The 27,178-nt window shown below is 33.7% G+C and overlaps 1 protein-coding gene across 1 annotated transcript in view; it reads left to right on the top strand.

Annotated features, from left to right (window-relative positions):
* Positions 1–2,244: 2,244 nt before the first annotated feature.
* Positions 2,245–27,178, top strand: part of Yeti (yeti) — a 126,797-nt gene continuing 101,863 nt past the window's right edge. Inside the window, exon 1 of the mRNA XM_077424102.1 lies at positions 2,245–2,268. The gene's annotated coding sequence lies outside the window, so the exon portion shown is untranslated. The remainder of the gene's footprint in view (positions 2,269–27,178) is intronic.

Here is a 27,178-nt window from a genome sequence, read left to right as displayed (position 1 = left end):
CGTCGACGCAACAGCTGTCGTTCGGACGATTGTCAAATTTAGAGCCGTCGCCGCCGCCGCCGTCTCCGTCGCTACTCGTCCCGGCCCCCCTTGGTATATTTAGTCGCGAGAGGGGAGAGGGAAGGACAGGGAGCGAGCGAATGAATCACTTTTTCGGGTGTTCTCGAAGAAAGATCGGATAAGGAACGTAGAATGGCATATGTAAATAGCGTTATCTATTTCTCCGTCTCTCCCTATCGCTTTTTTCTCTTCTCTGTGTCTCTCTCTCTCTCTTTCTCTCTCTCTCTCTCTCTCTCTCTCTCTCTCTCTCTCTCTCTCTCTCTCTCTCTCTCTCTTTCTCTCGCTCCCGTCGGAGTATCTATTATTTACGCTTTCGATAAGAACAAAGCTGAGAATAGATATCCGAGGAAATTGGCTTCGGGCGAAACAGATTAGGCTTAGGCGAGCTCTCGTCGCGCTGACGCGAGGCATCGACGGTATAAGATCGATAATCTCGTGTGACACTGATTAAAGGATTGTGTAAGTATATATATATATAAGATATACGTCACGCGTTCACGCATTATACGTGTCTTTATTGTTTCAGGATAAAGAGCAAGGTTCGAGATTAATGGACGCTGTCGCTTGGCCGTTGTGCGCGCTGGGCGTAATATATTTAAAAATAAAAGGGTAAAAATATATATCGTTGACAAAAAAAAAACAGTATTTTTATGCTTTTTAACGTAGATCAATTATCGATGACGATAATGACGATAGCACGGTTCGTCGTGCGACTCGTTTTATTCCCTTTAAGCTCTACCACGTTTTCTTTTAATTCATATAATTAAAGAAACAACGTGATATTTCACGGAAAATATATCTTAAGATTCTGGGGTTCTTAACGTTCAGGTTTACGTATCGCGATAGCGCACGTGTCGAAATAAAAAAATCCCTGCTAATCACGCAAATAAAATAACTTTTGTCATCCGCTAAATTATTCCAACGCGATACGGCTATAAATAAGGAGAACATATCAGAGTTTTTGTGCCACGTGCTTATTTTCTACGTACGCACGCACGGCCGACAATAATGTGCGATGCGGCCATGAATATGAATAAATGCGCCACGCGTTTTCTTTTTCTTGGACATCTTCCTTCGAGCGCGATATAATTCCGTCCGTACGTATATTTACGTTCTGTTTACCACATATGTGTAGATATGCACGAACTAAGTATACGACAAACATTTAAGCTTGGTTCCACTCCGTAATGATTACGTTTCGTCCGATTGTCATTCGCGATAACAGGCATATTTATATATTTAACCACTTCCATTGTGTTTTTTGGGGTAATATTCGTTTCGTCATAATTGCAGTCGCGTTTTGAACGGAAATAATTATGTTTGGTTCAGCTTAAAATGCGTTATGTTTTTTTTATGCACACAAACGTGCATGCATGCGAGCGGAAAAATGGAAATTTTTCTGACGAGGCGAGAAATGATATTTTCATTGAAAATATTTAATACGTTCGTTTCAGTTATTTCTTTGACTCGTAATATTTAATACTTTTGAGAAAATATATTAATGTATAATTCGTCAAAGTGGTCGCTAGAATTTTTTTGCGACAGTCGATAAGGTGGAAATTCCCGCTCGCTTCTTTTTGATCGACTGCTGCACCTCGGATCGGTCATTTGAATCGCTCGAATTGTTTGTGGCGCCCCGCGCGGGAAGACTAGGAACTGTCTGGATTCAAATCGCGGGTAGCAAGTACGTACGACAGTCGGGTTCGGAGCCGGTCTTAATAAATATCAGGGGGATCTTGGCAGTCGTCCCGTCGTCTATTTGCCAATTTTGCCATCGATTTGCATCCGGATTAGAATGAATGAGGTATACGTTGGTATATGCGTTCCCCCGGGGCCCGGGAAACAGGGATTTCCTTTCCGCGCGTATACAAATAAATCGCGAGCTGTCTCTTCGAAACTGATCCACCCTGGGAAAGTAATTTTCTCGGAGGTTTTGCCCGAACTCGGTTGTATAGTTATTCGATCGCGTTACACGATGAATCGTCATTCCCGCTTTGGCGACAGCCTATTTCGCGAAAGGGGCACGCGACGTTAGCGTTGAGATAAACGGATATATAGTTTATTTGAAATATTATTGTTTTTACAGATTATAACTACTTGGCGGAACTGTGCCGTTCGTCACAGCGGATTTTTGGCGAAATCGCGATGGTGTCGTGGCGGTCCCGCAGCGAAGGAACGAAGGTTGAATCGCGGAACTTCGACGATTCGGTGAGTCGTGCGATTTTAAAGTAATAATTAATGATAAAGAGGATGAGAGAAATCTGTTAACGTGTTTACCTCCGATTTTGGAGTTTGTATATGTTTTCTGTGAAAGAGAAACATCTTTAGTAATTTATTATATCTATTGTGATATGATTGATATTAAAACGTCTAATATCAAAAACAGGAATGGATTTAACGTTTCTTTTCGTCCTTGACAATTTTTATATTTTGTATATTCATCTACATATATAGTATTTTTACATTCATTATCAGAAGTGAAAGGAAAATTAATATTATATATTTTAAATTGCATATAAAATAACATCTCTCTCTCTCTCTCACTTATTATTTTTTATATTCTTTAATTTAATGACAAAGCAATTTTCTTTATACTAAATAAAAACAGTTTCCTTTATTTATTAAATCCAGAATGAATTAAGATGTAAGTAATTTAAAAATAGCTACAAAAGTAAATCTAAATAATTAAAATTTGTAACTAATATATTTGTGATTATTGTAAATTTATGAGATTTGCAGTTTGCACCTATTACTAGATTGCTCCTTTTTTCCGACGATCCGATCTATAGGCAGCGAATCCACTGCAAGTTACGTGTCTTTCTTGTCGAATATTGCGGAATTTAATTTACGTGTTACCCTTTGTTTATACACTCTTCTTCCCTGTCCTCCCCCCGTACGATGTAAACTCATATAAAAGTCAATCTCTGGCATCCGTTGTCTCATAGCGATCGGGCGCTATATGATCTGCATGCCTTTGATCCGGCTGGATAATTTTTTGGCCTTCCGAGCGACTCGAACAAAGTTCTTTATCAGATTTCTTTAAGTTCGCTCGAAAGTTTACCTGTAATAATCTTCGTCGTCTACCTATATTTCTTTTTATAGGCGAATGGCATTTTTTAATTAAAATTCTAATAATTCGCAATAACTTTACATTTAAATTTTCTGCTGCCACGATACTTTTAATTACGTCGCGTTTTAATTATTTCATATCTTCATTGTTTCTCTAAAAATATTTTCGCGCGTTTTTACGTCGTATTTTTACGACTGAACTAATCTTATATATATTGCGCGTTTGACGCCTTCAGTCCTACTTTTTTTGTCGTACTCGCAAACAGTATAGCTCACACTGTGAGAAAGAGTGTACTGCTAACTCTAACTTGCTTACGAAAGAGATGACTTTCAGTTCGTTTAATCCTTTAAGAAAACATCGTTCTATAGGTGGGCGATGACGGGCCGAAATCCTTTTCACCGTCGATTAGATTTGTCTTTATTCGTGATACGAGAAGCGAAACGGGGGAACGGCGCGGCGCCGAAAGAGATTTGAGATCAAAAAAAGCTCATGGGAGCAGGGTAAAGCACGTGGCTGATGCGCGAACAACAATACTATAACTCATTTACGCAATTCTGATTGGCTTAAGACACGCGGCGCCCTTCCCTCTTTTGATTTACGAGCACGTCTCGTCCGTCTCGTTGCCAGTCTCCGGCTAGTCTCTTCTGAGATTTATCTCGCCACGACGATAATCAAGTTTGGCCTCGATAACCAAATTGCATTTTTACTCACGAGATATATACCGGTACCCGCGAGATTTCTCACAACTATTCAGGGCTATTCCTTGGTCAAAGTTCTAGTAAAACAAGTAGTGTTGAATTAAACATCTTACATCTAACAACCTTCAGGAATTAAGTTTTAAAAAGCTGCGAATAGATAAGAAAATCTTAATTCTTTCCCTTCTTTAACTGTAAGTAAATTATTCTTCATTTTAAAAAGAAGTTTTTGAATAAGTTTCGCTCTTAGAATTTTAACTTAAGACGAGCCTCAAATTATGCGCATATTTAATAATATGAAAAAATTGGTTTCTTTACCTGAATTTTCGTCGAGAAAAAATTCGCTCCAAGTTGTTCTTGTATATATATATATATATATTTCATATATTGTATATATGAGAGAAAAGAAGCGTACGGCGAAACTGGGATACCCAGTATGTACGAGGATATATAGTTTGGGATGAGGGACAAAAGCAATGATAAATTATAATCATGACTTTGTCAGATTTCCCGAGAGAAGTTAGCCGTAAAAAGTGATTTTACCGTCCTACGCGAACATTTGCCTCTTCATTTCAAGAGTAATTCGATGTCAGAGGGAAGGATATGGAGAAACTTACTTTGGCAATCAAAAGTATTCTTACGTACGTTTTTTTTCAGTTTAAATTGAATTCGGTAAAATGAAATTTCGAATTAATTTCATGTACAATATATTAAATATTTCATATTTTATATTACATTTTTTATAATTATGTCTAAGACTTGTTCACGTGATTTCGCTCCCCGCATTCGCGTCAGCTCTCGCGCATTATTCCCGTACACGCACAAATAAAGGCACTAAGTTTGTGGAAATTAATACGTTCATTAAGAACGGAATATAGCGCAGCTGAATTAAATACGTCTGTATGGTTCGATGACTCGACTTGAAATCTTCATAGCGTCCGTTTATCAACGACAACGTCGTTCCGGAGAGAATGCTTCGCGATTCAGCTCGATTTAGCTCGATTTAGCTCGAACCTAAGGATCGATTTAGAGTGCGGGAATAACAATATTATTAAATTATATTGTACTTTATATGCGTTTGAGAATCGTGATAGAGATTTATTGGCAAATATTACCAAATAATCTAATGAAATGTAGTAAAGTCTTAAATGAAAATTGTGTTTGTCATGCCTTTGACAATCATCAGATTTAATTAAAATCGACCTTTTACATGGTACTTAATCGTTTGGTCGTAACGCGCGTTAAATGATATTGATTTCAATTATTATTCAATTAAAATTATTCGATATTAAATTTTAACTTTTAATTAAATTGTGATTTATATACGGTTAATGATTTAATTGTATGAATATTAATGCTTTGCTTTTTTTAAATAGTTTTGAATCAAAACAATCATTTTTTCAGCGATTTATTTGTCAATTTAACATCAAGTGATACCAAACTAAAATTCTAAATCATTATATAATGTGTTTGGTTCTTCTGAAGCTATGTACGATTTTTTTTATAACCGCGTACGAATCTTCTGAAACCGCGTGCGGTTTTTTTAAAACCGTGAAGTATTTTTTAAGAATTTTTTGAACCGTACAATTTTTTAAAGACCCATCTATATAGAAACCGTGTGTGGGCGGCTTTTTTAAGACCATCTAAAAACGCGTAAAAAGGACTGGGCGTTTTTTTTTAACCGGCGTAGAGAACTGTCTGGTTATTACTTCCTATTTTTATTTTAGATTAATAATTGGAATTTTTTGTTATTAATAACTAACTAGCTATCTTAATTAAGGTGATTACAACTCCGTATTTATATAACGAACGTTCCTGAGATGAAGCTTCCCGCATTTTGTTTACGCGCGTTTGTTGGCTGATTATGACACGAGAGGCAAGAACCAGATAGTAGGCGTCGACAACGAAATCGGCCCGACATGTGTTAATCCCAGCGTTTATTAATTCCAGCTTTGTTCTAAATTGTCTATAGAATTCATGTCAGAATGCATAGTTCGTGATAATAAAAATAATTCGTGAAATAATTCTATTTATGACGTATCAAAATTATAAATAGAATTCTATCGTCAAGTTCGATGTGAATTACAAATCGTCTAAAGCAGGCTTTATAGCTTCTCGTCTCCACGTTATACATTTCCTCTTTTGAGGGAAAATGGGAAATATATGCGGTTTCGTAGAAACGCGCAAGTTTGGCACAATCCGAGATATTTAGCGTTAATCAACTTGAACACAGACGTCTTCGTGAACTAATAAAATCATTCTGGACCGCTATAGCACAAGCGAGCGCGTTCTTCGTACTTATCTCGAGAGCGGCGGAACTTTCCAAGATGCGGTGGTGCACTCACATCGAGAATGCACGTCTGTATCGTGTCGCGCATAATGACATAATGCCCGTTTTGACACATTTCTCGAGCGGTTTCGTTTTTGCTGATGGTAACTTCGCATCGAGATTTGAACGTGTTTGCATCTGAACTGAGGAAAGTCGCTTTCGTAGTGAATTATACGCACAGACTGGAATTATACTTTATGAAGTGGTAAGACACCCGTCGGTTTGAACTAACGTTTACAGTCGCGGTGGATATAATTGTGAAACAAACAGTGCGCATTTTAATTCGATTACTTTACACTCTCATACATTTATTTAACTAGCATGAATCGCAATCTGTCAGTGTGAATTGTAATTCTCATTCAATAGGAAGATCGCATTTGATTTAAATACAGAGAAAATCATATTTCATGTTACATTTTTAAAACAACAAAATTATATTTGACATGCAAAATATACAAGCGCAGGGAATAGATATTTCTCTAGTTAAAAAATGGCTTGATAAAATATTGCATATAACTTTTGTTGACATCAAATTGTTGATATCTAATTTCTAATTATCTTCTTAATCTTCCTCTATTTGTCAAAGATAGAGATATATCAGCTTAAAATAGAAATACTTTGAAATACCATTTTCCTCTGTGATGCATAAAGAGAGCGATTTGGCACGAGATCGCGCGATCGAGAATTTGTTTACATTAAAGTCTCTTTGATGAAACTGTGTCCCAGGCGCAAATCAAACGCTAACGAATATTCTGTTTGCTATTTCGCTATGGCCTATATACATCTTCCGAATTTTAAGCGAGGATCCTCATTTATTTATAGTATAGCCACATTTTTACGAAAGCTTTTGAATAAGATTAAGATCGCGCTACCTTTTAAAAGTTATAAATAATATAAATCAGCGAATTTCGTATTCTTCGTGCTTTCATATTCCTTTTAGAAAATCAGCCATTCGGTTTTAGCGTGTGCTACTTAATCACAGATATCCAACATTTTCGTCGCACAAAATATTATGTCGCATAGAAATATCTTATAGTTAATCCGCAAGTGTAACGTATCCATTTTCACATGGCTTTAAAATTTTCATCGTTCTGAATCTTCTAATTTTTATATGTTTATCGTCAAGTCATTTGTACAAACCGTTTGTGTGCATGAAAGCACTGTTTTTGTGACTAATATCTTTATTTTTAAATAAATATCTCAGATAAACAAAAATGATAATTGCAAAATAATACAACTGATTAATCATCAGAGTATTATAATATTATATTTTATACTAATATATCTATTATATATTTTAAATTAGATTGTCGTATGCGCGTGCATGAAGATGAAATAATTATTGCATCATTTATTATTTTCTCGGATATTTGCATCGAGAGAAATGCTCCGCATTTCGGAGTAAATCGAATTTAATTTGCGCGCATCGTTGCCTTAGGAGGGTGCAAAAGAGCATGCTTCCGGCACTATTCTTTTGGCCAGTTTGTAAACCGTTACAGACGGGTGCGCGCTATCGGAAAACTATTCTATTGCTTCAAAATGCATCGTGAACTCTGTTTTTTTTTCATTTCTTGGCTGTGAAAATTGCTTTTTATCGAGGCGATTTTTATCATAACGCGATCCGGTTCGCTATATGTATGCTTCAACGAGCATCGCAATTATTTTTGTAATTAAGTTATATATGGTCATTATCTTTAACAGTTATTACGTATCTGCAGGTGTCGCTAATTTATATAAAAAGAGACAGTAAAAATGATTCGTTCCTCATTTTCCGATAACAGAACATTAAATAATGTATATTCTATATTTTCCCTTAAAGATTTCTTTTATATAAAAGCCATCCCATCAGATTACGAAATGTAGAAACACGGACTGCGATTTCCGCGATTGATATTTTTCCTCTATGTTTCACATTTCCTCCTGATAATCAACCAAAGGAATAAATACACTTACGTATCGGGATTATACGGAATGAAACATTCATATCCCGAAGCGATATAGCGATGTATTCTGTACCGGAAACTACAACATTTCCTTCCTCCTGCGTTTATCTCACAAAATGGGTTTGTTCTCGTTAAATTGATATATTAACGTCAATTAGTATCAATTTATGGAGTACTGATAATGATATACTTTATTTTATATGGCATACTTTGATTTCACATTAATAATTATGGCAAAAATATGTCTGTCGTTTCTCGAATACGGGATTATTTCAAAATATTAAACGTATTACACAATTGTCATCTTAATAAGTACGTATTGCACCTTATCCGAAGCACAATCCAGTCACCAGGGGAGAATATAAGAATTAATTGTAAAACTAATTAACTACCACGAGGAAATTGTGCGTCTATTATTTATAAGAACGGATATAAAAGAGTACCGCGCAAAGTCTTTCCACGATAAAACACGGATTTATCTTCACTCATCTCGTCAATTTCCTGCAAGATCTCATTCTCACAGAAGAATCTTCTACCGCCCTGGTCTTATTACATAACTCTTCTTTGCGATAAGTCTCTCGTTCTCATAATTTATATTACCATCGGCAATCTATCGAATCCTAGGAGTGGTGCTACGCAAATAAGGGTGCTGCCAGGGACAGTAACATGGCAGGTTAATTTACTCCGCTTAAGTAATCTCGATAAGCATGACACGATCGGTTCTTCGGATAATAAGAAATATACGGGTTGTCTTTCAAAAATCCATAAAATGACAATAAGAATAAATGGCAGATCGAGAGGCGACCTCAGATGGCTCAGATTCAGATTACGTTTCAATCTGTGGTTATTTATAAAGTTGAAAATTTAATAGTTTGGCTGACTAAGTTTTGGAACGACAGATAGTTAAAAAATTATTCTTTATTTTGATGTTAATAAACTTCTAATTCGCGATTATCGATATATTTAACGTAAAGAATTAAAGAATGGCAGGAAAAAAATGTTTGATTTTTCTTAAAACAAATTTCAGAAAATTAGATAGAGAACACTTTACTAGCGTGATACACAAAATTTCTAATATTACACACATGCTCAGAATTATAAAAACTTTCATCTTATAATTTATCAATAATTTAATTAATAATTCAAACCATCTATCACTCACGCGCAAATTTTCGGTCAAAATGCTAATAATGGTTGTTAAGATAGGTTGTTGGATAGAATCAAATACGATAATAATCCAGCTACACGGCTTTTCGGATAGAGAGTAATTAGCGTAGAAACCTATGCAAATAGACAATGAATGCATCTAATGTTGGCGTTGGAGATAGAAATTGATAGAAGCGAATAATGCAACTTCTCTTCAGCATTATTAGTATGTTTAAACATCATTAAAGATTATTAAAAAGTTATACTATGCGATAAAACGAAAGTATGTTGACGATCAATATTCAGGAGACTTAAAACAATCGCAAAAGCGAAACTCTATTAATTGTGCAAGTTGGTGTAACGCAATTTTTTTTATAAATTGATAAATGTTAACGAAATTTTATCACTTATATTTAAAAAAGAGTTTTCAAGTAAAATATTAATCATTATAATATCAAGAAATATTATAAAAAGGATCGGCGATTTATAAATTTACAAAAATCGCAGTTTTTTCAATATGTTTTAAAGAATTTAAATCGAACATATTGTTCTCAATTTGAATTCGTAATTAAAATCCGTATGTCTAAATTCGAATTTTCTTTATTGCGTTCCACACGAGTAATTTTGATCTCAAGCCAAAATATAAAGCAAAAAGTAATTTCACGGGAGGATTACTGATCTCTCAGTCGAGCGTAATTCGTGATTTCGCGAAATTTAGAAATACTCAACGTTAGAGATGCGGCACCTCGATGCGGCACCTCGAATCTTATATTAAATACATTGGATACAAGTGCGTTCTAAATATTGTTGAACTGTCGCAATCAGTAGATTTAATAAGATCGTCGATTACAGTTTGCGTAACACATGATGATTCCCTACAAAATTATTGCGACTAAAATAACATTTTGCCATTTGAGAAAAATACCATTATTTTGTAGTTTATCGTTTGAAATTACGTGCCAAAAGAAATGTTTTTCATATATAATTATTTTATAAATATATTTATTATTTGCGAAGACAATTACATAAGCGCTTTCATATAATATCTCTTTATTATATACATTTCCTTTACTTTTCGTCACACGCGCGGCGAAATAGAAATGTAACTGTCTCCATATATTTTCTGCAATTCACGTTGCTTTCTTTTGCTTTATCGAGGAGACCAACTTTGTATCAAGAGTATACTTTTACCGCGCAGTTGTGAATTGCACAACTAGTGCTGGCCATCACTCTCGGCGGTTGTTTCGCCTTTTTAACATTTCGCTTTATGTTCCTCTTGGTTCTCTAGTTAGAAGTCATGCACGTTCGCTCGTCGTCGCTCTCTTCACTCACGGCGATCGTACTGAGTCGCCTTTGTGCACCACTCTCATTGTCCCCGCACTCGTTTAATTTGCTGTCCAGCAGGGTTGCAATTATCGTTTACGACAGAGGCAGACTTTAATTTATGACCGGAAATGACGCGATTTCCTCCCCACGCGCAAGAATGTTTTCAATTATTAGCAAAAAAGGAATAACCAGCGTTTGTGTTGGAGTTCAGCTATAATAAAATATGGGAATTAAGACAAATAACTCAAATTAAATATGAAATAATAATTGTAAAAATTAATAAGTATTAGGTATTAGCAAATAATAATTAGAATATTTTAATAACTTGTTGCTTAAATGAGAAATTACGTAAGAGTTAAATAGTATTATTTAACTCTTATTTAAATAATATTCATATTGATCTAATTTTTTATACATCTTTCAAACTAAACTAACTATAAGTCTTGATTTCGAGAAAAGAATTATGTAAATAATCTACAAATGATATGTGTACAAATTTTATGTAATGCTCAAAATTACAAAGAGCATTACTGACGGTATAATATTATTATCACTTAATATTATTAATATTATGTATCACTGTATATTTCTTAGTGATATTATTAATGTGAAAATTACACAGAGTAATATCTAGATAAGTATTACGAAATTAATATAATTACATTTTTTTTGTCCTCAATGATATTTGCATTTCTGATTGCTTTTCATAATTATTGTCTTTTACATTAATGATACTATGTATTTTTTATCTTACTTGAATTGTTGCGTGATAATAGAAATGTAGTTCAGCGAGTTTTAACTATGCTTTTTATCTACAAATATATTAGAATATTATCTGATTCGGTAATTAGTGATGTCGATAATGCGGCACAGCTCTTTCGCTCAATATGAGAATGTGTGACAATCGATTTCTATCGTATCATATGACATTAATATGGCACTGTTGTCGTAGCATCATAAATACATAATCATAATGCAATTAAATGACTTTTCCACTTTAATAGAATAGCGTTATGTTATGATACCATCAAAACACTACCATAATTTGTAATAATTTCTTATAACTATATACTGTAGTATTCTTTTCTATTCTGATAGCATAACTGTAATGCTAAGAAGCGTGCTTAGCTCGTTTGTTAGTAACAGCAATAATATTGGTAATAACGACAATGATAATAACTTCACAACATTTTTTGTATAATTTTATTATTCTTTTACTAAAATTGAACGGTAAATTAAATAAATTTTTTCATTTTTTGGTTAAATGTGTGTGTGTGCGTATACATTATTATGCATTTAAAAGACAACGCGGTTTGTTTAATTAAAAATTAGATAAAAGGTAAATATTATTAAATTGAGTTAAAAAAATTAATAATTATAATAAAAATAAAATAATAATAATAAAAAAAACCAAATAAACCAAATTAAAAAAACATAAACAGTTTGTCAAACTTAATTCTTGAAGCGATATCAAGAAATGATCTATACCGTTAAACATGCGTCATGTTTTTTTTTAAATATCCCACTCTTTATTTTACTAATAACCCTCAATATTTCATGATCTCATCCTTTTCTTTAGAACAAGGTACTTACGCAGGGAACGGGACAATAGAGAGAATAGAGAGACGATTATTATATATAAATCTGAAAACTAACATTTTCGTAACTAAAGTCAGCGTTTCGTTCGACGACGATATTTTTTGCATTTACACCGAATGAATTTATGTCACGCCAAACAGGTGCGCCAGGAAAATTTATCTACTGATGTCGACCGCTTATTTCCGTATTATTTTGTACTCTGACTACTCTACTTTGTGTGTGTGTGTGTGTGTGTGTGTGTGTGTGTTTCCTTTTTCCTCTTTTTTCGCAAAGTCGATTTTTCAACGTTGATTTACCGTGTTATTAAATTTCATGTTTTCATACGATCGTGCAATTTCACCTCGCTAGGCAATCCGTTCAATCCGTACTTCTATAATAACGACTTGTCAGATAATTTTAATTCACGGGGTGGGGGGAGAGTTAATTTACATATGATATACGGCGTCGATCAATAAGATAAAATTACAGTCATACGAAATGACATACTATTTTAGTTTTTGAAAGGAGAGAGAGAGAGAATACGGTTTATTTAGTTTATATATCGTGACAAACAGCATCATCTCTCTATTACTATTATACAATTAATAATTAATATGATAGCAAACATATCCGTTATGTTTATTTTGCTTATGGTTATTGACAATCGGTAAATAATATATCTCAATTACTGAAATTAATATAATATAGTATAATTATGTCACTTTGCTAAACATTTGCATACATGATACAGGTCACTTAGCTTGAGCATTCAAAATTACTCGTAAATTGTTTTATGAAAAATTATTTCAAACAAAAGTTTGTATGCTGTGGGATGAAAAGAATCATTTGTATTTTAACGCTTAGATTGCATGTGTATATGAATTATATTTATAAATTTTAAATTGTCATATAAACTTTCTCTTTTGTTAAGTTTTAGGATAAATTTTTTATCGTCAAAATTTTTATTGAAGAAGAATTGATAGGAGTTATTTTAAAATTCTATTACTTCAAACTCTGAAATTTTTTTATTAAATTTTAATTCTGTCCCTCAATTAACAATGAATAACATATAGGAGACATAATTCCGCTACGAATCCATATTGTCATTATTTTCTCATATGTGTTCCATGCCAAGAAAAATCGTGAAAAAATAGTAGAGCAATTATTCATGTGCATCGTTTGTACAATTAATTCCCGAGTATTTGTTTCCGCGAGCCTCATTTTATCATTTTTTTCCTCATATTTTCGACATTTTCTGTATTTTCCGAAATAATTCTTCACGAGTATTAAATTATTCGGAAATTATGACATATTGATAAGATTTTTCACAAATGTATATGAATGATATTTTTATCGTAATCTTTCATAACACACACGTGGTTTTAGTAATCTCAAGATTTAAAATTCTTTTATATAGGTATAGTATAATTATATTATTTGTCAGATTAAAATAATGCAAATAAAGCATCTATCATTTTTATAGCGTTTTTTCACTGGCAGAGCCGGTGCGCACTCAGTGCACATTAAAGCCGTCGTACACAAACCAACGTAAAGTGTATGTTTAATATAATCGGGTTAAATCATGAAATCCTCAATATTCTTTATTGCACTATTTGGTAAAATATGTACTGAGTATTTTATCAGTCGAAATATTTGCATTTTACTTTAAATATTAGAGACTTAAATCAGTGTACAACGGCTTTAATGTGCACTGAGTGCGCACCAGTTCTGCCAGTGAAAAACGCTATTAGTTATATGTAACGAGATATATTTTACGTATGATATAAATCACGTATATGTCGCAGAGATTTTGTAATAGTTTTAAGTATCTTCTCGAATGAATTTTTTTATCGAAGATTACTATTTATTTGATTAGAGATTGTCAAAAGATTTTCATTTCTTGTTTAATATTAAATATTTTTGTTTCACAAAAGATACGTTTTAATGCTGCATCAGTGAATTCGAGTATTTATCGACAGCGGCAACTTAAATAACTAGTCGAAAATAATTGATCAACTCACGGTTCACTAAACTCGAAAGTGTGGTATTTCGCTCAAACTAAACGAAACTCTTGGTCAATTATTCTGGCACGCTTTGTAATTTACGAACTTCTCGATTGTCGAACAAAGCGAAAGACTACGGCACGTTGGGCAGTTATTTATTATCCGACCGCACATATAGCTTTATATTTCCGCTTATATTTCACACGATAAACTCTTGTTTCGATTCCCGACGGCAATTCACAGTTCACGAAATACAATAAATCGAGGCGAAAACTGAATCCGCGGTAGCTCTCTTACAATTAAAGTGACTATGCGAGCGCGAGAGTTTCAAGGAGGAGTCGCGGTGTCATCATATATTTTGCAGAAACGTCGTCAGCAATTGCTTTCGCTGGCAAAATTATCCGGCGCACGGGGTCTAGTTTAAGCGATAACTTAATATAAAAGTCAAGTACAAAAGGAAAGGTATATACATCTCGCAAATGATGTACGTCAAAAGTTTACTTTAACGCTCAAAATGTGATTTACATTCCTGTATAAAAAAAAATTGTACGTAACAATTTTTTTCTATTCTATAATGTTGTTATATTATCATATAAATATTATATTATTTTACTAAATATAAATTGGAATAAATAACAACCGAAAAGTTTTTAATAAGAGAAATAGGATCCTAACGATATACAATCAATTAGAATCAAGAGCCATGCGATCCAAGTTTAGGTCTTTGACAGCCTTATATTAGTTTCTGTATACATATATGTCTATATATATATACATAAAATTTTTCCAACAAACTGCGCGCCGATTATTTGTCGGACTTAAAACACAGTAATTGTTATATAGAATTAAAACTAATATAAGGCTGTCAAAGACCTAAGCTTGGATCGCATGGCCTTTGATTCTAAAAAATTGATCGAAAAGTTTTTAATTTTAATTTAACAATGATGAGAGAAATTAATCTTTATAAAAACAAATAAAAAAATTGTATTAACTGCATGAAGATTGTATGAAAACTTTGTAAGGTAGATTTTAGTCGCGCTCGTTTGCGCGCGTTTGTATAAATTTCTTTTAACGTATATATGAGAGTTGTCCAGAAAATAAAGTATGTTTGGTCATTTAAGTTACAAATTTTATTTAAATACAAAATCATTGATACAACTGACCTTGATCTACTTCTCCACGTAGTCACCCATGACAAAATGTTAGTGAGGCACTATATAGTCATTTGATATAGTCATATCAAGTGACTAACTTCAAAATGTCTTTATCGCAAAAGTCTCTAGTCTGTTTAACCAGTTAGCCACCATCTCCTGCAATACGTCGTCATTCACGGCACGTTTCTCACCCAAAAATTCCTTCAGATGAGTGAGCAGGTGGTAGTCACTCGGCGCCAAGTCAGAGCTGCACGGAGAATGGTCGAAACTTCTCAATTGAATTTCGTTGAGCATCAGAGTCCGAGTTCTAGCTGCAACATGCGGGCGAACGACGCGAACGTCATCGCGGAGAGGCGCAACTCCGCTGAACAGTTGACCCCGGGCGCTTGTTATAGATCGAGCGTCCTCACCTTCGAAGTGTGACACAATAAGCCAAAAATGGACTGGCGGCAGACTTTTGTGATAGAGACATCTTGAAGCTAGTCTCTCGACACGAAAAGTGCCTCAACGTCTTGGGTGACTACATGGAGAAGTAGAATCAAGGTCAGTTGTATCACTTGTATATATTGATTGTGTATTTAAATAAAATTTGTCACTTAAATAAATCAAACGTGCGTTACTTTCTGGACAATCCTCGTAATTATATCTATAAGTAGGTTTAAGTCAAGGAATCAGTAAAGAGACGATGACATAACTTCATTATGTAGTTAATCAAGATTCGTTGAGACGAAGCGCGAACGAGAAAAAAAAATAATCGCGTTAAAAAAATTTCTTATAAATATTCATAAGTTTACACTTCTATTCCAACTAATGTAAGATGAAGTAAATATAGAGGTTGAAGTGGTATTTTCCGAGATTTCTCTTATAACAGTGAACTAATACTACCAGAAAACTCTCTGCTTCTCAAATAAGCATTAAGTCAAATTATAATTGAAGAGGCAAGTGGTTAAAGGAAACATATTCTGTCATATTCTACCAAAAAATAAAGTACAAATATAAATATGCCATGATTTATAATTGTATCATATATTCTATTATACATTACTGCGCAATATATTTTCTAATTAAAATTAGTTCAAAATAAATAATTCATCAATCTAATTAAAATACGTTAATCAAATCTAAATTACAATATCGTGATTATTTAATCAACTTTATAACATTAAAAATATTAAAATATAGAGATCGTTAATATACATTTTTCAAATCATTTTCTGTTTTTTAATTATTGTTAAAGATTTAAATTTTTAAGTTTTTAGCTTTTTGCGCTTTATGATCATGGGTATAATACAGATATGGGTAAAGATGAGTAAAGATTGTTATTATTATATTAAAATAATTTTACCCTATAAAACATTTGCAATTTGCAATGAGTAAATGCATCCATAACTTCATTTAAAGTCACTAATGCCATTTTCGAGGGATCGTCACTAATTATTGAAGTAAAATCAATATACGATTATTATACGCATGAATATAGCCTCGCGAGAGCGCTATTATCATCATAATTTTACGTTCGAACTTTAATTTCGATAATGCGCTGGAAGCGTAATAACTTAACCGCTGACTTACTTTAATAAAAAAAATTGTTGAAATGCATGGTATCTGGCTCCAGGTGCAAAAAGTCGCTCTCTCTAATTTAGCGTTGCGATCGGAAATTGTTCTGAATTCTGCGATTAAACGGACGCGTAAGCTGATTACTTTATATCTCGTACTGATGAGAGAACAATTTTGAAAATCGCACGAATCGATCGCGAATCGGAAGAATTGAGAACGAATCGAATTGTTTGAGAAATGCGCTTTTATGAAATTGCGAAATATACTCAGAGAATTTTTGTACATATGTAAAATATGTATATACAGGTATATACACTGTCTAAACCAGAGAACCAGAGAATGTGTGGTGAAACAGTCTTTATTATTTCTGAGAACATGTAATAATATATAACGTAGTTATTATCTTTATTAAAAAAATAGAACAAGAACTCTACCTAAAAAATTTGTATAATACAACAATAACAATAATTTTCAACGTTGTAACGCGTTGTAACGTTTCTTTTTTAATAGGAAAAATAGATACTCCATACTTTTATCTTTTCCTTTAAAAAAAGAAGTAACGGTTAAGTAAAAAGAAAGGAGTATGATAAAACATCCGTTTAAAATGTACAAGCTGACGTTTCAGCTTTTCTTCAGACCATATATTTGTTCGTAAGTGCTTTTTATATAGAAATTCCGAAGCCACCACTGAAGCGTAGTACTTTTGCCATCAGCGCGAGCGGAATTCTGCAGAAGATAGTGCATTCGATATATTCGATAGTATTTAGAGTATGCGGTTTGGTTTGCAGTGGGTGGATCGTTCGGTAGGTGATGGCCTTTTGGCCTCAGCATTGAAGAAATATAGTTGCGGTAATAGGATAGGAATGGAGCAATTCGATGTGTGGTGCAATACGAAATAGCAGGTATCTTTAGGCATATGGCCTAATATAGATTAGTAGCCAGATAATATTAATGTCCGATGATTGCACTCTGAACATCTGCTGTGAGTGAAATCATCATTCATTATACTTGATTATATGATAAAACTTCTTATATTTATTAATTTATTAAATTAATCTATTTGTTATATATATATGTCTATATGACATCTAAAAATTAATAACATTACCGAAAACTCGCACAGATGTGAGGAGTAGATAATTTTCGTAAATATCGCTATAACTTTTTTGATAAGTCAAAACTGGACACATTCTCGCACAATCGAAATAAAGGACGCGATACGTTTTACTTTTCATGATTTTTGCGGATATTATTCGGCAAAAAAGCGATGCAATATAGAAAAATGAAGTGTCTTACATATCATGCATATGTATCATCAAGAATATCAGGAGAATGTAATAAGAAAAGCAGAGAGGCGCTTGACGATACTGTGGTGATGACATCGTAAAGTTTGATGAAATCTCAAGTTTATCTCAAGTTGGATAGAAACGTTGGATGAGATATTACAAACTGACACGTACGCATTTTCCGATAATCTCGACACAGCTACACGTTTTTTATATTCCATAAGACTTCTCATTAAAAATCTCTCTTGTCCAACACACACAACTTTCAAATAATATATATTATATTATTTTTTTATATTTTTATTTGATTTATTTCTATTCTTTTGCAAACTATTGTAACGTTAAAGTTGTATCAAGAATAATATTAAAGCTCAAGTTTCGATTTTTAAGCTGTCTTTAAAAATACATATTTTACTTATTTTATTTAACTTATATGCATTAAACATTTTTTAAGTTGATGAGAATGTAATTTGGCAAAAGAGACTTCATGAAAAATCAATGAAAAACTTCATCGTTCGTATGAGAATGCCACGAATAGACAAAATTTGCTTATTGTCATAAATTTTACAATATTCGAAGTAGACAGTAGACACCGATGAAATCGTGAAATTGTAAAAAGTTTTGTATTTACATACGAAACGATTGTGTGTTTACTGTACATACAATCGCGTCGTTTCCATCTTTTTGTCGCGAAATGATATGACGCAGAGTTCGTTTCTATTTTTCGAAGCAGTTTTCTTTTGTTCCACGACGGTTTCTTTACTCCTTACATAAGAATAAATAACGGGAGGAAAAATGGAAAAAATTAAAGGCAAGAACTCTTTCATTTCCGATCTTAAAGTGCTACATTTGTCAATATTAAACGGAACATCGAACCTTGAAAAGAAGTAAAGTAAATTTAATTTAATAAGCTGAAAGCATGAGACTGTGGAGATCCCACTATGAAGATGAGAAGTAGTCACGAAGCTTAATTAAGAAACCTCGTATTGTGCAAAATGCTTCAACGCGCTTTTTCCATCAGCAAATTCTCTCATTTCGAACTTCTTTTAATATCAAGATTTCAACAATGTTTTAATTTCATCAAATATTTTTTTGCCTTATATCACAAAAGTACCTCATCGATAAATACCTCTATCAGTGGTTTTTTAATCTTCAATTTTTTAATCTTTATAACGTGGTTATATCAATACTTGTTTAATCGATTAATATTCTAATTAATCGTGATTCTGATTTATTTTGTAATTATTCAATCCATACTATTCCACATGATAGACAATTTTATTGATTATAAGTTTTTTTTCTTACTCGTATTTTATTTATCTAATTAATGATATATATAATTGAAGCAAAAACAATTTCTATATCCAATATTCCTTCTCCGTAATCTGCTCGCATTTCTAAAAAGAATTGAAAAATACCATGTATCTTTTGTGTGCTCATTGGTTTACTTCCAATGCAATTATTGTGGCAATTATATTTATCTTTGCCACAATAATTATGCTTTCGTGTGATTAACGCGAGTCTTATGAAATTTTTGTTGTGCAAAACCGAGAATACGAAATCCAAAGGTATATCGTGCTTGGTAACACGAGATCCGCGCCACGTGACCGCCACCGGGATTTACACGCGACGCGCGGGAAGGATACTCGCGAAGAAAGAGGGCTCTTCTCCCGTCGTCCCGGAGAGAGGTTTATCTCGATGACGCTAGCGCTCGCGGGCGTCCGAAATTTCCCGTCGACGCCGAGTATGGGAATGGTGATATATTGACGTTTACGCCATCGCGGATTACGGCGCCTTTACTTTCCGCCTAGCGGAAAGTCGACGTGATTGACGGTGCTCGTAGCAACGGCCTCCCGGCTTCCCGGTGCGGTCGCGCACGTGCCGGGACTTTTACGGCGCCGTTTTGCGCCGCGCTTTCGAGCTCACCATGAGACAGCCGCCGCAGCGGCAACGCGTTATATTATGGCCTCACGGGGGCGTGTTACCTTCATAACGATTCAATTTCGGTGGGTTAACAGCATTAGGTCACGCTCGGCCGACCAATAAGACGATTACACTGCGCGACGTGACGACCGACCGCGTTTCGCTGGCGCGAAGTATACCGCGTATGAAATAATGTGGGATTAGAGCGGGCACAGGTGATTTTTTATGTCGTGGAATTTCATCCCGCGCGTGAGGTATAGCATTGCAATTTTGCCCGCAAGACGTCCGTTGTAGCGACTTTTTACATATATGTGTCGATATACATATTATACAGGTATATAAGATCCTTGAATTAACTCAGCTTTTGAAACAGAGAACTCTCGTAATTTTAACCGTGCATTCATATGGAGTTATCAGTTGTATAGAAAATAAGATTGATTTCTTGTTATGTCCATTTTGTTCTTTTTTTTTAAAGATATATCTTCCTGTGTATTCGTATACTAAAAATGTAACACGGTGCCAATAAAAAAATTTTATTATTAATTAATTTTATTATTATACTTTATATAGCTTTAAAAATTAATTTTATTCGGATTACGAACAACGGCGCGTTGTAACGCTTGTGTTAGAAATTTGCTGTTGACAATCCAGACTTTAAGCACAACTGACAAATCCAGCTTATTTATGTGTGCAATAAGGCACTCACGTGCATCTCGGGACAGCTTCGAGGAAAATCCCGCTTTAGTTTCATGTCCAAAAGTTTTACCAGTAACTGTATAGTTTTAGAGAACATGTAACGGTATTCTAAGTATGTCCTTTTATTTAGAGAGAGGATTAATATCAATATTAACATTATATTAAAAAGAAAACTCTCGTTATATACGTGCACGGTAAAAAACATTTTGTATTTGTGTGGAAATTTTTGTGTTAAATTTTTAACATACACTTATGTTAATGTAACATATTATCATTCTGTTATTTTGACTTTTCTGCGTTAAGTTAATATTCACCATTTCTAAGAGTTAAAATAAAACAATTTATATGTAAATTTACGAATTCTTAGAAAAAGAGAATAAAGAAGAATAACATTTTTTGCAAGAATAATATTTAATGTAAGAATAACATTTTATTTTAAAATTAAAGATTTAACATTATAAATATGTTAATTTAACATAAACTTTGCTTCCAGATAGCATCCATGTATTACAATTCTGTGTTAATTTTTCACATATATTACTTGTTTATTTATTTACATATTTGTCTTCTGTTAAATTAACATAAAAATTGGAGTGGATAAATTTTGGGACATGTAAAATGTTAAATTTAATACAAAATTTTTTACTGTGTGCGTGATGGACTAGTAAATTTCGTCGCGGGTAAATTACGAGAAACAGTTCTCATTCCTCGATTTTATCCGAAGTTCTGAATAGAGTCGACGCAATGTCGCAATTGGGAATTAGGATTTCACCCAGATTAAAGAGACTGTATCACGACCCATGAGTTGATCGGAAGTTCGCTCACGATGACTTTGCTCCACATTGCTGCACAAACGAACATTGCCGACAGTCTTGTCGCGTCCTCATTAAGCTATCCATTGTATAAGCCGCTGTCGGCGTTTCGCCTTTAGCCGAATATTTGTAACGAAGTCCCGGATTCAAGGCATAGCTTCGTCGTGCCGGCAAAGTTTGTCAAGAAGTTCGTGATAGACTTACGCATTGTGGCGACGGTAATTGTCGTGCTCATCGATCGCGGTCGCGAACAAAGTGGTAACGAAGCTACTTAAGCTTTTCAGGGTCACGGAGTAGTGGAGGATTTTGTATAGAACAAGCACACACACACACACACACACACACGCGCGCGCGCGCACACACATATCATTTTGCGTGACGCGATGCAGCACAGCGTAACAGTGGATCCTGGATTTCGTATAAAATGGGAAGTAATCAGAACTTGACGTGAAAACCTTTGTATAGATTCTACCTGCGTGTTATAAATCCGAGCCCGACATTTCTTCTTACCAGCGCGCGGGCGGAACACTCTGAAATAAAGAAAATATAATGCAGCCAGTTTGCGCGATAATATCCATTGTTATAAAGAATACATCGCGAAAGTGCAGCATCTTCTTTGCAGGTTGCATATCTCTTTTGGGCTAATGAGTTATAAGATAATAAAAGTACATATACGATATCAAGTTATTATTGCAATAAAGATCCATAGATCTTGTGTCTCAATGAACTTTGTTAACGTTGCAAAAATCGGTAACGCCATTCCGTGATATAATAATTTATTTAGCTAAGACGCAACAAGGTCTTGCGCATGTAATAAAAATATTTTGCATTTAACAGATCGTTTATCTTTATACAAGTTTTAAACGTATTATACTTTGTTCTTTAAATAAACTTGCATAACTGTTTTGAAAGAAAATATAATAAGATCATATACGTTCTACTTGCGAATCTCCACGATACATACAGTTTTAAAGAATTCTTTTCATCGACTTGCAAAGTTACGTGGAATTTGTTGAGTTTTTGTGTACAAATGGCCACTCCGGTTGGATAAAATCGCCCTCCGTGGTTCATAGAATTGCGATTCGTCGCGTTGGGACTTCTGCTTAGGACAGTAAGAGAATATTTACGCAAGAAATTGAGGTCAGAATGAGATTGCAGAATACAATTTTTGAATAATGTCTTTGCCATTGAAAATGATTATAACAAAAAAATGATATTTAAAAAATACATTTTCACGCACGTGAACGTGTGCTTAAATTTTCCAAACTGTTATTATTTAATTAACTATTATTATCTTATAAATATATGCAGAGGGGTCACGATGCTCGGAATCGAGCAAAACAACTAAGAAAATTGTCTATCTAGCTGTTATTATTATGCATTCGTCGCAATAATATTACTTATTTAATTATTATTAGGTATTATATAATACGTTTATTATATGTTTGTGCCTAGCAGTTTTATGTATTAATATATTTGCTACATATTTCTCTCACTCCACAAATACATACGCGATTCAAAGCGAGTATATCTCTTTTGAATTCTGATGCTTTCAAGAATTAGCACTGAAATCCCGTCAGTTTTTCGCAAATTCTCTATATAAAGTTTCTAAATCGTATAAGATAGCTATGCTCTCAGAATATGATTTGTACGTATGCAATATATTATCCTTCCGTCGACACTTGATTTATATTTTTCAACGCTGTGAAAAATTTCACTGCAGTAATTTATATATACTTTTCGTTGTATTCAAAGTTTTCTTGGGGCAAGTTAAAGAATGAATTCCGTGAATAATTTCCGATGTACGACGAGAGAAAAATTTTTGAGAGAAGAAAAAAGAATCACGATTTGTTGCGACCTCGAATTATATTTTCAAGATCAACTTATAAATTCTATTTAAGCTCTTAGTGACTTTGAAGAAAAAAATATATAAAACTCTATATAATATATCTTTGTTTTTATTTATAAAAAAAAGCTTTTGTTAAATTTAATTACTTAACTCTTTTAATGCAAAAAAAGATTATACAGCAAGTAGAAGATTCAATGAACACGCGAAATCTTCAAGACTAGAGATATGTTTTGCCTTAAATACCATATCATATTAATTGTTGCTTTTTAATTATTCTCTGATTTTTATAGAATTTCTAAATTCCACTAATTCAAAATATTTTTGCAAAATAATTTTACATGTGTATTTATGAACAAATAAATTTAAGGGAATATCCTCTTACGAGTAATATCTTGATGCTTAATGGTTATACATCTTGTGTTCGTGATATAAATTCTGCGTCTCAAACATGCTTGTATACGTCATCCATACATCATCGCGAAACGCAATTTGGTTTACGCTAACACGGAGGGCATTAAATTGCGAAATGACTAAAGCCGCGACGAGATGCGCGTGGTACTTTACGTAACGGTCCGGGTAACGACTTAATACAGAAAATCCGATTTTGTAAGCCGGCAAGGAGAGAAATCTCCACTATCGGAGATATTCCTCTTTCGGCGCGGCTCCAATTTCCCGCAATTATTCCTTATATTACCGTTGAGAACGATTGCGATAATCCGAGTCCGTGTCAAGAAGATATTCAGGGACAAGGAGTAGAAATGAGACGAGGGCGAAAGAGTGGCGGTTTGATAGAGGTGATAGAAGGAAGGATGAGATAGCTATAGCTGTCACGATTTAAACCGCCAAGGGGAAACAGCTAGGTATTCTACTCGCGGCGGCTCTTGTTGCCGGATTAATGGAAAAATCCGGTAAAATTCTAGTCTTAATACGAAACAAGGGCAGATTTACTGTCAGTGAGAGGATATGTTGAAAAGAAAGTATTGGATTTTTGAGAAATTTGCATTTCTTTATGAAGAACTTTAAGAGTATATATACGTATATAAAGCGTCGTCTACAATACATGGAGTAAGCGTGGAGTAAGGAGTAAGAGCAGGCATAATGCCCGATCTACAATAGCTGTAGTAAGCTGTAGTAAGCCTCAAGCCGTAAGAAATTGACCAATTACAGGCAAATGTGAGGAGAATAATCGACTGTGATTGGACAATTTCTTACATCTTGAAGCTTACTACAGCTTACTACAGCTATTGTAGATCGGGCATAAGAGAGCTATTTTCGGTTTAAGAGAACTCGCGTAAGGGCGTAAGCGAAATAAATGAATTTTATGAAAAGTGTTATTTCCACGTTGCGCTTGTCAATTGCGGTTGTCAAAAGAGAGTTGACAAACTTTTAACTTTTTTCGCGACAGTAACTGGCAATCGGCAATCAAAAATAACACTTTTCAACTAGCAGTTGCCATCGTTTGCGACGTATTGTAGAACCGGTTTTACTCCTACTCTTACTCTTACACTTACGCTCGGCCAATCAAGACCCAACAGGCTATTACGCTTAATCCTGCCTACTCTTACTCCTTACTCTAGGCTTACTCCACGTATCGTAGACCGGTCTTGATAGCCGAGGAAAGGTTTTTCCAGAATGGTAAATGTCAAATGCAATCCATTAAGCGGAATACTCAGTTTTGTTGTACGTTCGATTCATGTTACAAGACATCGTATTTTGCTCGCGGCAGTAACGCAGTATTGCCACTGGCAATAAGGTCCGATATTTATAATTGATACAGATGACCGTTATCGATAGCCTTTCACATGGTTGGGGCAACGATTATTGCCAATAAATTGTCCGTTCCGTTATTGGATATACATAGCAGTAAAGGAAAAGCTCTTGCGTCTTACGTCCGAGAAAAATTCACTATTGTAAGGATATTTACAGAACTTATAGGGGCATTGCGTTTTCTCGTATTTCTCTTTTTTCTTTCTTTTGTTTGAGATCTCATTAGCGGCTTTACTACGAAAGTTGCAACAGTTTACTCTGAGTTTTTCTCATAGATTGAAAAATGATATTCGAATTCAATCATAAATCGAGTCGTATATACTAAAAAAACGCGGATCACAGAACCCCATTAAAGCTCTGTTCTATCAAGCAGATATTCGTGAAATGGAAAATCTCGGTTTGCATAGAAACAAAATTGAAAAAGTTGATTATTTGCCGGAGAGAAAACGGAAAATTGGGAGACCGCCGAGAGCGAAATTTTATGGGTTATAATAAAGTCATTATACAATACATGTGAACACTGACATGGCAATTTTCTATTTTTATTTCGTAACATGCATTACTAATGACCAGTTGAGCGGAAATTGCTTACCGAAAAACCTTTGGAAATCTAAATAATAGCTAACGTGTGAAATAAATCTTTTATATATTACGGTATTACATATAGTAATGGAAAAATTCTCAATTGTGTGTGTGTGAAAAGAATTGCGTATATGCACCACTTTACGTGACTTAAACTGCCGTTATAAAAATAAATCATTATTAAATTAACTTGATATCTCTTAATTATACTTCAATTACCAACACGAGATTTTCGAAATATAATAGGACGCCCCAAAAAATAGACGAAACCGACGAACAAATAAGAAGATAAATCGTGATCTAATTCCAACGCGCCAAATAAATCGATCATCTATAATACATATAATCGTGATATCCGATTGTGTCACATCTAATTTCTATCAACAGAACGAGTATTATATAATTATTATCGCTCTGAGCGATAATAAAGATTATTTGAGCTCTATTTGTATTTAATGTACATGGTTTCTACGTGATAAGCAAATAAACTAAACGATAACGCATACGTGATCTAACGCCTGCTTTATTTCTTACGGTTTACTTTATATAGGCTTAAAAAAACCGCGATAAATGCGAAATCGCATTATTGTCGCATTCAATGGATGATAACTGGGCAATTACTTGGCCAAAAATCTCTCTATCGAATAGCGCGCTCACGAGTCGTCAATACAGAAAGGAACGATCTCCTCAAGATGGAGAGCAAGTTGAACGCTTTTATCAATGAAATCAATGAAAGGATTTAAGCAAATCCACTGAACATCAAGTGCTCCTTTGTAGAAAGGAAATCCCTGTTTTTCCGGATTGTCCCCGGATTTCCGGAATCACGAAAATATTCGTTCTTCAAATTATTGCATGAATCAAATATTGCATAATGCAATTTTCTTGCATATTTCCATAATATAATTTATTATTCTTATTAAATGCACAAAATTAATATATTTTCCCATTATTAAAATATCTCTCTCTTATCTTTTAAAAATTAAATAAAAACATGTATAGAATAATTCGCCTAGCGAAAAACGCAGCTACAAACGAATATATTTAATAAAATGATTTAAAAATTAATTTTGATATCTTGGACTGGCAGAATCCACATTGCCTGGGAGAAATAATTTTTTGTAAAAAAACAAAAATTAAAGAATAGAATATAATCGTTTGTAACTACATTATTTCCAACAAATTGTCAAAGACGCATCATTGTTTGGTAAATTTAATGATTTATTTTTTTTTATCTTTATTACATTTTTATCTTTTTTATTTTATAAATTATTAGGTATTACATCCATGTCTATTTCATTATCGTCTTTTTATGAAAATAGAATTAACATTAATACATTTTAAGAGGGAGAATATTTATCGAGAAGAATAAAATTTTCTTTTATTAAAAATTACGTGCTTATCG

The sequence above is a fragment of the Temnothorax americanus genome, unplaced genomic scaffold (assembly GCF_048541705.1).
Source record: "Temnothorax americanus isolate GAGA-0224 unplaced genomic scaffold, ASM4854170v1 Scaffold8, whole genome shotgun sequence".
In the NCBI taxonomy this organism is placed as follows: domain Eukaryota; kingdom Metazoa; phylum Arthropoda; class Insecta; order Hymenoptera; family Formicidae; genus Temnothorax; species Temnothorax americanus.
The sequence above is the reverse complement of the archived record's forward strand: the minus strand, read 5'-3'. Positions and strand labels throughout refer to the sequence as shown.